This window comes from Phragmites australis, chromosome 21, assembly GCF_958298935.1.
Source record: "Phragmites australis chromosome 21, lpPhrAust1.1, whole genome shotgun sequence".
Lineage (NCBI taxonomy): Eukaryota > Viridiplantae > Streptophyta > Magnoliopsida > Poales > Poaceae > Phragmites > Phragmites australis.
Genome location: NC_084941.1, coordinates 11108652 through 11123941, shown reverse-complemented (window position 1 = coordinate 11123941; position 15290 = coordinate 11108652).

Sequence of the window (15290 nt, the reverse complement as noted above, 5' to 3'; positions counted from 1 at the left end):
AGGTGAGTATATACTTAGCATCCGAGCCAACTGCATCCTCTCTGTGTAAATTGCTCTGGTGTAAGAATCCAGTGCACATTACCTCATCACCGGACTATCCGGTGAGTTGACTTCAGCTAACTGAGCCAATGCAACCCTCTTTGGAAATAATGCTCTGGTGTGCACAGCCTTCATCACTGGACCATCCAATGCGTTGAACTTCATTCTGCCTCTTTGCACTTGTCGGTGTATTCGGAACCAGGGGTCCCTGAGTCCCGAGACCGGGCCGGCCATCCGCCACATGTCACCATCCCGCAAGGTCCACCCTGCAAGATAAGAAGAAACTAAGTCCTGGGAGAAGGTGCTCGGGGCCGCCGCCTCTGGTTCCCGAGCACCCCAGTTCCCCGATGATCCGTAGAACCCAAATACCGGGAAGGAAGTGCTCGGAAGGGTTCTCACTTACCCCCGAGTACTGTAGTCCCCCGATGATCCAAAACACCGCTCGGGAGAGAGTGCTCGGGAATGCACGTGGCAGCCCCCGAGGACTCGGTTCCCCGAAGGTCTCACCCAAGTGCTCGGGAGAGAGTGCTCGGGGCTGCACGTGGCAGCCCCCGAGGACTCGGTTCCCCGAAGGTCTCACCCAAGTGCTCAGGAGAGAGTGCTCGGGGCTGCACATGGCAGCCCCCGAGGACTCAGTTCCCCGAAGGTCTCACTGGAGTGCTCGGGAGAGAGTGCTCGGGGCTGCACGTGGCAGCCCCCGAGGACTCGGTTCCCCGAAGGTTCGCGCAAGATCGTCTGACGACCCAAGGGGTCCCATCGTCGAGGTGTCAGCCAGTCAAGGGCCCAATGCCGCATTCAATAGGCATGCGCGGCCTGACATCCTGACATCCTGACATTCTCAGCAGCCCACGCCCTAGTGTCAGACCCTGCCATGCACTGGCGAGGGGGCGTGGGTCCATTTAATGCACGGGTCCCGTTCCGTTTCATCCGGGTGCCTCGGGATAACGTTGCCAGAATCGAAGCGCTCCGCCTGCCACCCTGCCCTGGCAGAAGAACAAGACAGGGTGGGCGCACCGGGCACTTCTGAGGCTGCCCGGTAGCCCCCCTTAATGGGGCCGGTGGGCATCCACAGTGGCGGGTGGTCGGATGCGCGCCGCATTTTTCCACCGCCCCTGTCACTTCGCCAAGACGGAATGATGACGCCTTTCCCCGTGGCGCCTTGGCATTCGCGCCCCCTCTTTCCCATTCTGGATAAGTCGAGGTTGGCGCGCCTATAAAAGGAAAGGATGGAGAACTCAAGGAAAGGGGAAAGCTCTCTGGAGACAGACCGAAGAACAAGGTAAACAAGGCAAAAAAGCCCGACAACGCCCACGCTCGAACCAGCTCAAGCCGAGCTAGAACACGAGAGCCTCAAGCTCTCTGTAAACGGCTCTCCCCTGTAACCAGATACATCCTTGAAGAATTCCCTTCAAGGATAAATATAGCACTCACACAGGAGTAGGGTTTTACGCCGTGCGGCCCGAACCTGTCAAAACCCCGGTGCACCCATCTTTCTCGCACTAGGACGATCGTCTCCCACCAGCCACTGCATTTATTTTCGTTCCCGCTTATTTCCCAAACAAGCTTGTCCAGGATCATCCCCCCGGCCGAATCTCTAAAAAGGGGTCTCTCGGGATCCCTGCGACAGGAGTTCATCCTCCGACAGCTGGCGCGCCAGGTAGGGGGGAATATCCCTGGATTATTTGTTTCACTTTTTTCCCACAGGAAAAGATGGCCGGTGGGCACCGTCTCCAGCGTTCCGGCTCCACTTTCAGTGACGGAGCATTGCCCGCCGTCAGAGGGAGCCCAGTCGCTACTGCATGCCAGCATCGGCCGCCATCCACGTGCGCGGTTTTTCCCGCTCAAGGGGATCAAGGCGCTGGGCCCATCAGGGCCGCCGCCGCCGCTGCCGACGCACTTTCCGACCCCCAGCAGGTGGTCGGGACCCCGGCCGCTAGGTCCGCCCCTGGACCACGTCGGGTGCCACCTCGGCGCAGGCTCGCTTTCAGCGAGGCCAGCCCAGGGAGCGCGCTGCTTGCAGCACATGCTCTTCTTAGGCACCCGCCCGTTCAGGCCACGCCGAACACTCCGGAAGGTCGGTGGATCCAAGATGTCGTTGATTTGGTCGGCACTGCTCGACGCCAGGTGCAGGCCGGGAGTCCTCGTACCACTTCCCAGCATGGTGCCGCCAGAGCCGGCTCCTCAACGGGCAACACCTGCACGGGCCGAGGGGTCTCCAGGCGGAGTGCCGTCCCCCTGGCCGTGTCTGAAGCCCGGGACCTTCGTTTGCGCCTTGACGAGCGTAGGGGCCACGAGGATGCCTGAGTTACTCTCGAGCGTCAGCGGGAGACCCGGCAGGGGGTCGGGGCAGAGGACCAGGCTTCCTCTTTCCCGGCCCAAGGCCACTAGGGATCTCCGGCTCGCCGCCACTCGCCACCGAGGACCCCCACTCGCACTGCGGGGTACGGCACCGGCTGCCGTGCCTTCACCGCCGAGCTCCGCCGGGTCAGGTGGCCTTCCAAGTTCCGCCCCGAGCTGCCGGAGAAGTACGACGGGTCCATCGACCCCGTCGAGTTCCTCCAGATCTACACGACGGCCGTCCAAGCGGCCGGAGGCAGCGAAAAGGTGATGGCAAACTACTTTCATATTGCCCTGAGGGGCTCCGCCCTTTCTTGGCTTATGAACTTACCCCCAGGGTCTATCGGCTCCTGGGATGACCTGTGCCACCAGTTCGTGGCCAACTTTCAGGGCACATTTACGCGTCCCGGTTTGGAGTGCGACCTTCACGCCGTCCAACAGCAGGAAGGGGAGACGCTACGACGTTTTATACAGCGCTTCAGCCAGGTTCGCAACACCATTCCATGAGTGGCCCCCCATGCTGTTATTGTTGCTTTCCGGCAGGGCGTCCGCGATGAGCGGATGCTCGAAAAGCTAGGTACGCACGAGATCGAGACCACTACGGAACTCTTCGCACTGGCCGATAAGTGCGCCAAGGCTGCGGAGGCCAGGGCGTGGCATGCTCCTCGCCCCGCCTCCGACCAGCCAAGTTCTTCCCGCTCCGACAAGCGGGAAAAGAAGAAAAGAAGGAAGCGCGAGGCCGCTCCCGTTGAGCCAACCCAGGTCCCCGCTCACAGGGTGCCGCAAGAGCCCGACCACCGGCAAGAGCGCCGGCCGGGTGTCGATCGACGCCCCGTCAGGGCCCCTGCTCGGGCTCCTCCTCGGGCCTCCGTGCCCACAAGGGCCCCGGCTCCAGCAAGGGCCCCGGCTCCAGCAAGAGCCCCGGCCCCCGGCCGAGCTCCTGCTCCAGCGAGGGCCCCCGCTCCCGCGGGGCCCGAGCCAGGTAAATGGTGTCCCATACACCAGACCAGATGGCATGAACTCACGGAGTGCCGTACGGTCAAAGGGCTTGTGGAGCAGCGCCAGAGGGAGCGCGACGAGTCCCGCGGAGGAGGCGATACTGAGGTCGCCCCCGACAACGCCGAGCTCGGCTTCCAGGAGCCCGAGCACGCCGTCGCCTTCATCGACGGGGGCGCTTACACACCCTGCTCGCGCTGCGGCATCAAGGTCATGCGACGCGAGGTGTGATCGGCAACCCCGAGCGAGGAGGCCACAAGGCCCCTGAGGTGGTCGGATGCTCCGATCACGTTCAGCATGGCTGATCACCCCGCCAGTACTGCAGCCGTGGGACGGCTACCTCTGGTAGTGTCTCCCACTATCTGCAATGTCAAGGTTGGCAGAGTGCTGATCGACGGTGGTGCCGGCCTCAACCTCCTTTCCAAAGAGGCCTTTGAGAAGCTGCAGGTGTCCTCCCGACGCCTAAAGCCGTCGCTCCCCTTCTGTGGAGTGACCCCCGGGCACTCCCTGCCCCTCGGGCAGGTTGAGTTGCCTGAAACGTTCGGGAGCCGGGACAACTTCCGCACGGAGTGTGTCCTCTTCGATGTCGCGGAGCTCCCTCTCCCCTACAACGCCATCCTCGGGCGTCCGGCGCTCGCCAAGTTTATGATGGCCGTGCATTATGCATACCTTACGGTTAAGATGCCCGGCCCCGCAGGCTTCATCTCTGTGATCGCCGACTCCGGCGGCGCCGTCTCCTGCGCTGAACAATCATACATGGCTCTGGTCTCAGCGCAGGCCGAGGTCGATGGCTCTACAGGGGGCCCGGGACCCTCTTCATCCAAAGCCCGACTCGCCGCCGACACCTCTGTTCCAACGAAGGAGGTCGTGGTGGGCGAAGACGCTACCCAGGTCGTCCGTATCGGCGGCGACCTGGGCAGCAAATAGGAAAGCGCGCTCGTCGCCTTCCTCCGGGCTAACATGGACGTGTTTGCCTGGCAACCGTCCGACATGCCCGGGATCCCTAGGGAGGTGATCGAGCATCACTTGGCGGTGCATCCGGACGCCCGCCCGGTGAAGCAGAAGGTCCGGCGGTAGGCGCCAGAGCGCCAGGAGTTTATCCGCGAGCAGGTCAGCAAGCTCCTCGACGCCGGATTCATCCGAGAAGTCCTCCACCCCGACTGGCTAGCAAACCCAGTCATCGTCCCGAAGGCCAACGGCAAGCTTCGCATGTGCGTGGACTACACCGACCTTAACAAGGATTGCCCTAAAGATCCCTTCCCCTTACCTCGCATTGATCAAATTATAGATTCAACTGCGGGATGCGATCTTTTATGCTTCCTAGATGCAAACTCTGGGTATCACCAGATTTGCATGGCCGTAGGGGATGAGGAAAAAACTGCTTTTACCACTCCGGTGGGGACTTATTGCTACATGTCAATGCCTTTCGGCCTGCACAACGCTGGATCCTCTTTCCAGCGCGCTATTCGTATTACTCTTGACTCGCAGGTTGGTCGCAACATCGAAGCTTACATCGACGATCTCGTGGTCAAAACCCGAGACCGCGCCACCCTGCTCGAGGACCTTTCCGAGACTTTCAATAGTCTCCGCACTACCCGCCTCAAGCTCAACCCGGAGAAGTGTGTCTTCGGGGTGCCCGCGGGCAAGCTCCTTGGTTTCTTGGTTTCTGGCCGAGGAATCGAGGTCAATCCGGAGAAGATTCGGGCCATCGAGCGGATGCGACCCCCGGCCCGACTCAAGGAGGTCCAGCGTCTCACCGGCTGCATGGCAGCTCTCGGGCGCTTTATCTCCAAGCTCGGGGAGCGAGGACTCCCTCTCTTCAAGCTTCTGAAGAAATCCGGTCGTTTCGACTGGACGCCGGAGGCCGAGCAGGCCTTCCGCGACTTAAAGAAGTACCTTACTTCGCCACCCGTGTTGGTGGCTCCCTCTCAAGGTGAGCCCCTACTACTCTACGTTTCGGCCACTCCTCAGGTCATGAGCATAGTGCTGGTGGTGGAGCGCGACGAGTGTTCGGGGCCGGGTGCTGGGTCCCAGCTCCCAGAGGCCCCCGACCACTCACTTTTCCTCGTGGCTCCCCCTGGGCAAGGGGTCGAGCCCGAGCACACTGCTCTTCCCAGCCAAGGAGTCGAGCCCGAGTGCCCGGCCAGCCCCGACCATGCCGCCGACCCTGGGGGCTGCGGCAGCCCCCCGGGTGGGGCCACCGTCCGGGCCCGCCGGGTACAGCGACCGGTGTACTTCGTTAGCGAAGTCCTCCGGGAAGCCAAGACAAGGTATCCCCAGGCGCAGAAGCTACTCTATGCCGTGCTCGTCGCCTCCCGGAAGCTGCGCCACTACTTCCAGGCGCACAAGGTCTCGGTGGTTACCACTTATCCACTGGGACCCATTCTCCGGAACCGGGAAGGCACCGGGCGCGTTGTCAAATGGGCGGTCGAGCTGGTGGAGTTCGACCTACACTTCGTCTGTCGCCAGGCAATCAAAAGCCAGACACTCTCCGACTTCTTGGCAGAATGGACGCCCGTCCCCTACATTGTCCCGGAAGAGATCTCTACCTATCCCGGGCACGACGCGCCCGGGTACTGGGTCATGCACTTCGACGGCTCCCTCTCGCTTAAAGGCGCAGGGGCTGGAGTGGTTCTCACCTCCCCAACAGGTGAAGAGCTCCGGTACGTCGTGCAGTTGCAGTTCCACGCATCCAACAACATGGCGGAGTATGAAGGTCTCATCGCCGGCCTCTGGGCTGCGGTGGGGCTCGGGATTCGTCGCCTCCTGGTCAAAGGGGACTCCCAACTGGTCGTCAACCAGGTATCCAAGGAGTACCAGTGCACGGATCCTCAAATGGCGGCGTACGTGGCTGCGGTCAGGAAGCTCGAGAGACGCTTCGATGGCCTCGAGTTGCGGCACATCCCTCGCCGCGACAACGCTCTGGCCGACGAGCTCTCTCGCCTGGCCTCCTCACGTGCGCGCGTCCCTACCGGAGTCTTTGAAGAAAGACTCGCACGGCCTTCCGTCCTGCCTGCCGAACAGGATGAAGGGGAAACCTCGAACTCAATTCAGGGGACCCCGGTGGTGCCCTCAGTGGGAAGCCCCGTCAGGGCGCCGCCGTCCGGCGAGTGTGCTGCGCTCGCCGAATGTTCTCAAGATGCCTCGTGGATGTCTGACATCCGAGGGTACTTGAAAGAAAAGTTCCTACCCGGGGATGAGGCGTCTGCCGAAAGGGTTGCTCGGCAGTCCAGACGCTATGCCATAGTAGATGGGGATCTCTACCATCGTAGCGCAGGAGGTGTCCTCCTGAAATGCATCTCCCGGGCAGAAGGCGGCGATCTTCTCGCTGAGGTCCACGAGGGCGAGTGCGGTGGCCATTCATCGTTCCACACGCTGGTCGGGAAGGCCTTCCGGCAAGGTTTCTACTGGCCTACAGCTCTCAAGGATGCTTCCGAGCTGGTTCGGCGCTGCAGGGCGTGCCAGTTCCATGCAAAGCAGATTCACCAGCCAGCTCAGGCTCTTCATACCATTCCCCTGTCATGGCCTTTCGCGGTCTGGGGTTTGGACATTCTGGGTCCATTCCCCCGAGCAGTCGGGGGCTATGCATACCTATATGTCGCTATCGACAAGTTCACCAAGTGGCCGGAGGCGGTCCCAGTCATCAAGGTGACCAAAAACACGGCGCTCCAGTTTATCCGCGGCATCACCAGCCGCTTTGGCGTCCCGAACCGGATCATCACCGACAACGGCACCCAGTTCACTAGTGCCTTGTTCGGGGACTATTGCGAAGATCTCGGCATCAAGCTTTGCTTCGCTTCCGTCGCTCATCCTCGGAGTAACGGGCAGGTCGAGCGTGTCAACGCGGAGATACTGAAGGGCCTCAAAACCCGGACCTATAACATGCTCGCTAAGCACGGGAAGGGATGGGTGGACGAGCTGCCAGCCGTGCTGTGGGCTAATCGGACTACGCCAAGCCGCGCCACCGGGGAGACTCCGTTCTTCCTCGTCTATGGCGCCGAAGCAGTCCTCCCCTCCGAGCTCACTCTGGGCTCCCCTCGAGTGCATGCATACTCTGAGGGTGAGCAGGAGCGGCAAAGACACGACGACGTGGACTACCTGGAAGAGCGTCGGCGGCGTGCCGCTGTCCGGGCGGCTCGGTACCAGCAGAGTCTGCGGCGTTATCATCTGCGCCATGTCCGGGCCCGGTCTCTCGAGGTGGGGGACCTAGTTCTCCGACGCGTCCAGTCGCGCGAAGGAATGAATAAGTTGTCCCCTGTGTGGGAAGGTCCCTTCACCGTGATCGCGGTCCCGCGGGCAGGTTCTTTCAGGTTGGCGACGGAGGAAGGACAGCCACTCCCGAATCCGTGGAACATCGAGCATCTCCGACGCTTCTACCCATAGATGGTCGTGCTCGCGGCTCAGGTCAGCAAGGCCGGGGGCTTCTCCCCGCCCAAGCAGTCAGAGGGCTTCGCCCCTTGGGTAAGTCGATGTCGCCCAACCTTGTAAAAATTGCACATTCAGTACTTCAATAAGCAATCGCTATATCAAAATATTTTTCTAGATTCCGTATGTTTAATCTGTCTGGTGAGGTGCTCGGTTGTGCGAGAAAGAGTTCGCTCTCTCTCTTTTTTCCCCGCTGATAAAAGAATCCCGATCGGTATGCATGCGAGCAGTCGCCGCTGACTTATGTCCGACATGGTAGGCTGTGGTGTTCGGTGTCATGGCAGGCTCCCGGGCACTACCGAGTTTCGGGGTGCTTTGGGTAATCCCATCACTCGAGCTGCTCGAGTAGTCCGGAGCTCGGGCCCCCGGAGCGGGCTGTCGGTGCTCGGTCTGGTCTGTCATACCCGGGCGCCACCGAACCATAGGACCTCTGGGTTATGCCCCTGCCCGCTCTTGTCCGCCGGTTTGGGTATTCGAGAGGTCTCGGGTCAAAAACGGGAGCAGTTTATAGTAAGTACCGCACTAACAGAGCGCACCAGACAAAGAAATTCTATATTCTCTCTTAAGTCACAGGCTGGCAATCACGAGCAATTCGGCCGCGAGGGCTTCAATGCCCCGGTCTCTGGTCGGCCCCAAGGGTCCTCGGGTGGTCCTACCACTTAGGCATGGGTGGTCGAGATCACCCGACCCCAGGAGCCTCGTATACCTTTGGGCACTCGGGCGCTCCGTTGAAAGAATCAAGTCCCCGGGCACCCGAGCTCGGAAGCACACTCCTCCTCGATCGGTGGGCCGGAAGGCCGACAGCTGTCTGGTGAGTGGTTATATTCAGACAAGTCTGCTTTCAGTAAATTTATGTTCCCGAGTCATTCTCGGGGGCTCTTGCGCCTTAATCTGTTCGGTGAGGTGGTTTCCTCGCACGCGAAAACCCTGCCGCGCGTCTACTTTTTCCCAGAACGACAGAGCGGTTTGCAAAAAGGAGTAGCGCGCGTGCGGTAATGTCTGACCGAAGCCCTTTGTGGTGGTCGTGGTGTTCAGTCCGCTTTTAAGGACCCTGAGCACTACCGAGTCCTCGGGTACCCTGGGTAATCCTATCGCTCGAGCTGCTCGGGTAGTCCGGAGCTCAGGTCTCGGGGGCGGGCTGTCAGTGCTCGGTCCGGCCCGTTTTAAGCCCGGGCACCACTGGACCGCGAGGACTCTTGGTCACATTCTCGCCCGCACGCGTCTCCCTTCTACTAACTGAGTGGTCGCAAAGTGAAAAAGTGTTCGCTAGGCACGGCGTGTTCCGAGCGGGATCGATCTATCTCCCAGGCAAGGGAGTCTATGTCTTTGTTTCTTAACTTAGGCAATGCGGACTCGCGAGAGCTCGAAGGCCGACTGCGCCAGCAACAGCGATCGGGACCACTTCATCCTCAGGGACGGGAAGGTCGGGAACGGCCCGACTGAGTACTCCCCGGGACTTCAAAGAGAAACACCAGAAGAAACATCAAACACTCAGAGAAACTGGAGTTGCGAGCCCAAGGAAAAACTGCCATTAATATTCACAGGATATATACAAGGCTTTTTCTAAGGGTTCACTCCTACATCTACATTCATCAAGACAACAAAAGAAAAAAAGACTACAAAAGATCTAGTCGGCAGCAGAGGCGTCGGCTGAATCCTCTGAGTCGTCCCCGGGGGCTGGCGGCGGTGGCACCTCTCGCCTGAAGCCGGCCACCACCACGGCGGCGGTGCTCCGGACCGTTACCCGGGCGGCCTCTCCCTCAGCCTCGACCACTCCCTCCCGCGCCGGATCCAGCGGGAAGTTTGGGTCCCTGCTTCGGTAGCAGGCCAGAACGTGCTCGGCCACTGCATGTGCCAAGCCACGTCCCTCCCGGGCGGCGAGTTCCTGGACTGCCCAAGGCAGGGCCTCGAGGCGCTCGCAGACCTGCTGCAGCCCCAACACTTGTCGTGCGGGGCCGTCGCCCTTCTCGCCTTCAACGAAACGTCCGAGACCACCCTTCTCTACGGCCCGCCACATCCGCCGGAGTATGTCTTCCAGCATATGCTCGAGGTTGACCCGCGAGACAAAGGCGGTCTCGAGCTTCTCCTTGGCGGTCCGCAGCTGTGCCTCGAGTCCCTGGTTCCCGACCGGACCGGAAGAACCGCCAACTGCTGCGGGGGCGGCAGCCTGCTTCGTCTTGGCCACCATCTCGGATAAAGCGCGTTCGCGGGCGGCCAGTTCTGCCTCATGCTTCGCGTTTTGCTCCGCCCTGGTCACCATGGCCGCCACCGCCGCGTCAGCCTCGCCCTCTCGGCGACTCAGTTCGCCTTCTCGGCGACTCAACTCGCCCTCCCGTCGGGCCAGCACGTCCTCCTGCTGAGTCACCGAATCCTCCCGAACATCGAGCTCCAACGCTAATAGTTCGTTGTTCACCTCCCGCAAGGAAACGTCCTCCTCCCAACGGTGGATCTCTTCCCTGATCTTCCGAAGGTCGTCTTCCCTGCGCTGGAGGTCGGCGCACGTCTTCTCGGCCGCGCCCTCCCGGCGGGTCAGCTCGGCTTGCCGCTCCTCCGCAGCCTGCTCCCGGGCTGCGATTGCTACCTCCCTCTCCTGCGCCTGCCCCATCCTGGTAAGGGCCTCGGCAGCTTGCTGCCTCGATGCCTCAGCCAGGCGGGCGGCGTCTTCTCGCTCCCGCGCGGCTTCTGCCCGCGCGGTCTTCAAAACTTCCTGTTCCCGCGTGACTTCCGCGCGGATATCTTCTAGGAGCTTCTGCTCCCGCGCGGCCGCCACACGGGCCTCCTCCTGGGCGCCCGCCAGCTGCGCCTTCTCCAACGCCAGGCGGGCGCGCTCGGCCTCGAGCTCCCCCTCCTTGGCGTTCACCGCTGCGCCCAGCCGCCCGACCGCTACTTGGACGCCTTCAATGGCGGCCAGGAAAGGGTCGGCGGGCTGGCCGGGCACCGGTGGGGCCCAGGCTTCTCCGCAGAGTGCCTCCAGGGGGGCCGAGCTCTCTGCAGGGCCCTGCGCTGCCATCCGCCCCGGGCTCTGCATGCCCGGGGTAGGCTCCGCCGGCGCCGAAGACTCGGACGGCGGCCGCATCCCCGCATCGGCCGCCCTGTCCGCCGGCATCGGCAAAGCGTCCACCTCCACCGTCATCCGCCCCGGGCTCTCCGCGCCCGGGGTAGGTTCCGCCGGCGCCAAGGATCCGGATGTTTGCTCCGTCCTCCTCTCGGCCGCCGCCTCCGTCTCTCTCCCGCTGGCCGCCACGACGATTGGCGCCTCCGCCGTTCCGGTGTCCGCCTCCGACGCAACGGCAGGCGGGCTCGGCTCTGGTCTCGGCGCCCGCTCTTTCTCCGTCACAGTAGCGCCTGCGGCCGGCCTACGGGAGACAAATGAAAAATGCCGAAGCTTAGTTCGGGCCAGAAATGCCCATGGAGAAGCAAGAAAGGAGACTCACCGATACCGCCATTTGGCCGCTGGGAGCCTGATGTCCGGGTCCGGCGCCGTCGGTCCGGACTCCTCCCGCCGCCTCTTCCGCTGGGGGCTCGGCTGAACCGCTGCGCGGGCCTCGGGCGCCGCCGTGCGGGCCTCGGGTGCCGCCGCGCGGGTCCCGGGTTCCGCCATGCGGGTCGCAGGCACCGGCGCAGGCCCCATCCGCACCAAGCGCGGCTCCAGCACCGGGAATGCCGCCGCTGCCGTTGGCGACGGCGGAGAGTCTGGCACTAGGATCAGGGCCCGGGGACGTTTTCCCCGATCTCCCGGCGCCACCACTTCGACGATTTCGGTGGCGCCCTCCTCCCTGGCATGGCGGTTGCCGCCTGCGGCGACCCCTTCGCCAGCCCGCGCCGAGCTGCCAGCGACCTCCTCGCCCAGTAACTCCTCCAGCCCGGGGAGTTCGGAGGCCTCGGGAATCCGGCTTCTTGGCCGGTCCACGGGCCCCTGGGCGTCAAACTCCGGCAGCCCCGCCATAATGGTCACCCGGTTAGGGTTGGCGCAGAGAGCCATCTCCGGCCACGGGAGCTCCGTCCGGCCCATGTCCTCCGATCCGGTGATCACCCTTGTCATCCCCCGCAGTTCCGCCTGCCCCAGATCCCAGCTCGCGCCGATCTGGGTCCTGGTGATGTCCTCCGGCCCGGTATAGAACCAGCTCGGCCAGGCCCGCTCTCGCAAAGGCGCCAGCTGACGGCGCAGGAAGTCCACGACCACCATGACGGAGGTCAGTCCGGACTCGCGCAGTTCCAGGATGCGCTCCAACACCGGCTTCAGCCTCGCGTCTTCCGGCGGCGGCGCCTCCCACGTCGATCGCCGAGGTTCCGCCGCCGCCTCCGGCAGCTCGAGGCGCTCATGGGGGTCGACGTCGACGAAGAACCAGTCCCGTCGCCACTCCTACCACTTGCTGCGTAGCACCTGGGGAATGTAACGATCCCCCAGGCCCTCCCGGAGCCGAAGGTTGCAGCACCCCGCGACGTTCGCCGTGGAGTGCCCCCTCTTCTTCCCCACCGGCCGAAGGACGAAGAAATGGCGAAGCAGCATCGCCGACGGCATCACCCCTACGAACATTTCGCAGAGATGCGCGAATGTCGCCAACACCACCACGGAGTTGGGGCTTAGGTGCACCAGCTGAATGCCGTACGTCTCCAGCACTTGCAGGAAGAAGGCGGAGAACGGCGGCACCAACCCCGCCGCCACAAAAGAGGTGAAGAGGACGGTCCACCCAGGGACGGTCGTCGCCGGCGTCAGGCTCGCCGGCCTCACCACCACAGCACCTTCTTGCCCCTCTGGCACCAGCAGTTTCCTGATTTTGTCCGCCGCCTCCTCGTTCCTCAGACGAGACTCCGGCAAGATGCTGTCCGAAGCCTTGTCCCGGCGTCCTCCTCCAACCCTCGTCATCACGGTAAAGATGGAAGGTGTTTTGGTGGTGGAGAGAGAGAGAAGGAAGAATGCTCCGGTCGCCTGAGAGTTTCCTAAGGGCTTCGGAGCGCAAAGAAAGCAAGAACACAAGTGCGAGAAAGCGTAAAGAGGGGGACGGACCGATCCTTTCCCCCTTTTATATCTCAAAGTTCAAAAACTGCCGCCCAAACGGTTCGCTCGGCGAAGCGTCGCCTCGATCGACGCAACTGCCAGGCGAATCTCCCGCCGATCGCGCGATGTCAGCGGCTGCCAGGCGTATTTTCCTCGATCTGCGCGGCGACCGCGCGTGCCGCCCGTATGGTCATCATACCCTTCGGAAGTTGTGTGGACACGCGTCCACTCATTTTCCCGTTGGGGCGTACTTGAGGTCTGGGTCCGCAAGGGCCACCTCTCGAAAGCTTGCCACATGGCGTCTGCACCAGCCTCGGCCTCGGCCGCGACGAAGGGCCCATTCGCAGTCTCCGTCCCATCGCCTACCAATGGACCCGGGGGCTACTGTCGGTGTATTCGGAACCTGCGGTCCCTGAGTCCCGAGACCGGGCCGGCCATCCGCCACATGTCACCATCCCGCAAGGTCCACCCTGCAAGATAAGAAGAAACTAAGTCCCGGGAGAAGGTGCTCGGGGCCGCCGCCTCTGGTTCCCGAGCACCCCAGTTCCCCGATGATCCGTAGAACCCAAATACCGGGAAGGAAGTGCTCGGAAGGGTTCTCACTTACCCCCGAGTACTGTAGTCCCCCGATGATCCAAAACACCGCTCGGGAGAGAGTGCTCGGGGCTGCACGTGGCAGCCCCCGAGGACTTGGTTCCCCGAAGGTCTCACCCAAGTGCTCGGGAGAGAGTGCTCGGGGCTGCACGTGGTAGCCCCCGAGGACTCGGTTCCCCGAAGGTCTCACCCAAGTGCTCGGGAGAGAGTGCTCGGGGCTGCACGTGGCAGCCCCCGAGGACTCGGTTCCCCGAAGGTCTCACCGGAGTGCTCGGGAGAGAGTGCTCGGGGCTGCACGTGGCAGCCCCCGAGGACTCGGTTCCCCGAAGGTTCGCGCAAGATCGTCTGACGATCCAAGGGGTCCCATCGTCGAGGTGTCAGCCAGTCAAGGGCCCAATGCCGCATTTAATAGGCATGCGCGGCCTGACATCCTGACATTCTCAGCAGCCCACGCCCTAGTGTCAGACCCTGCCATGCACTGGCGAGGGGGCGTGGGTCCATTTAATGCACGGGTCCCGTCCCGTTTCATCCGGGTGCCTCGGGATAACGTTGCCAGAATCGAAGCGCTCCGCCTGCCACCCTGCCCTGGCAGAAGAACAAGACAGGGTGGGCGCACCGGGCACTTCTGAGGCTGCCCGGTAGCCCCCCTTAATGGCGCCGGTGGGCATCCACAGTGGCGGGTGGTCGGATGCGCGCCGCATTTTTCCACCGCCCCTGTCACTTCGCCAAGACGGAATGATGACGCCTTTCTCCGTGGCGCCTTGGCATTCGCGCCCCCTCTTTCCCATTCTGGATAAGTCGAGGTTGGCGCGCCTATAAAAGGAAAGGATGGAGAACTCAAGGAAAGGGGAAAGCTCTCTGGAGACAGACCGAAGAACAAGGTAAACAAGGCAAAAAAGCCCGACAACGCCCACGCTCGAACCAGCTCAAGCCGAGCTAGAACACGAGAGCCTCAAGCTCTCTGTAAACGGCTCTCCCCTGTAACCAGATACATCCTTGAAGAATTCCCTTCAAGGATAAATATAGTACTCACACAGGAGTAGGGTTTTACGCCGTGCGGCCCGAACCTGTCAAAACCCCGGTGCACCCATCTTTCTCGCACTAGGACGATCGTCTCCCACCAGCCACTGCATTTATTTTCGTTCCCACTTATTTCCCAAACAAGCTTGTCCAGGATCATCCCCCCGGCCGAATCTCTAAAAAGGGGTCTCTCGGGATCCCTGCGACAGGAGTTCATCCTCCGACAGCACTGTTCATTGTCTGGTGTGTGCAACACATTTATCACCAGACCATCCGGTGCTTTGATCTTCAACTTCAATAGCTGCAACATTCTCTGGACAAAATGCTCCGGTGTGTATCTTCTCTGATCATCGAACCTTCCAGTGAGGTCTTCAGGCCTCTCTCCCCTTTGCCAAATATGCTCCGGTGAGTTCAACATCCAAAGCACCAGACCATCCAGTGAGGCAAATCTTCCTAAAATTTCTCCAATTCAGTCAAACTTTGTCCCAGTTGCGGTGGCTTCTTCATGCATTGCATCCATGAGACCTACTAACATATATTCTTGACAAACATGTTAGTCCCATTGACTATGTTGTCATTAATCACCAAAATTATAATCATGGCCTAATAGCGCCATTTTCACTACACCTACAACCTTGTAATCAGGCCTAGCAGGTATCTCATCAAGGTTGCAAGGGGCCATGTACTTCCAGACGGTCCGGTTTTACATACAGTTTTGCAACGGTATCTCATAGCGGGTATCCTACATACGATCCTGATACGTGATCGCTACACTATGATTACAGTGGACATGGTACATAGCAATGCCACTGATCACGTGTTGGAGCTCTTCCCGAATGATGAAGTCACAACTCTAGGTGAAGCTCTTCATCAAAGGATC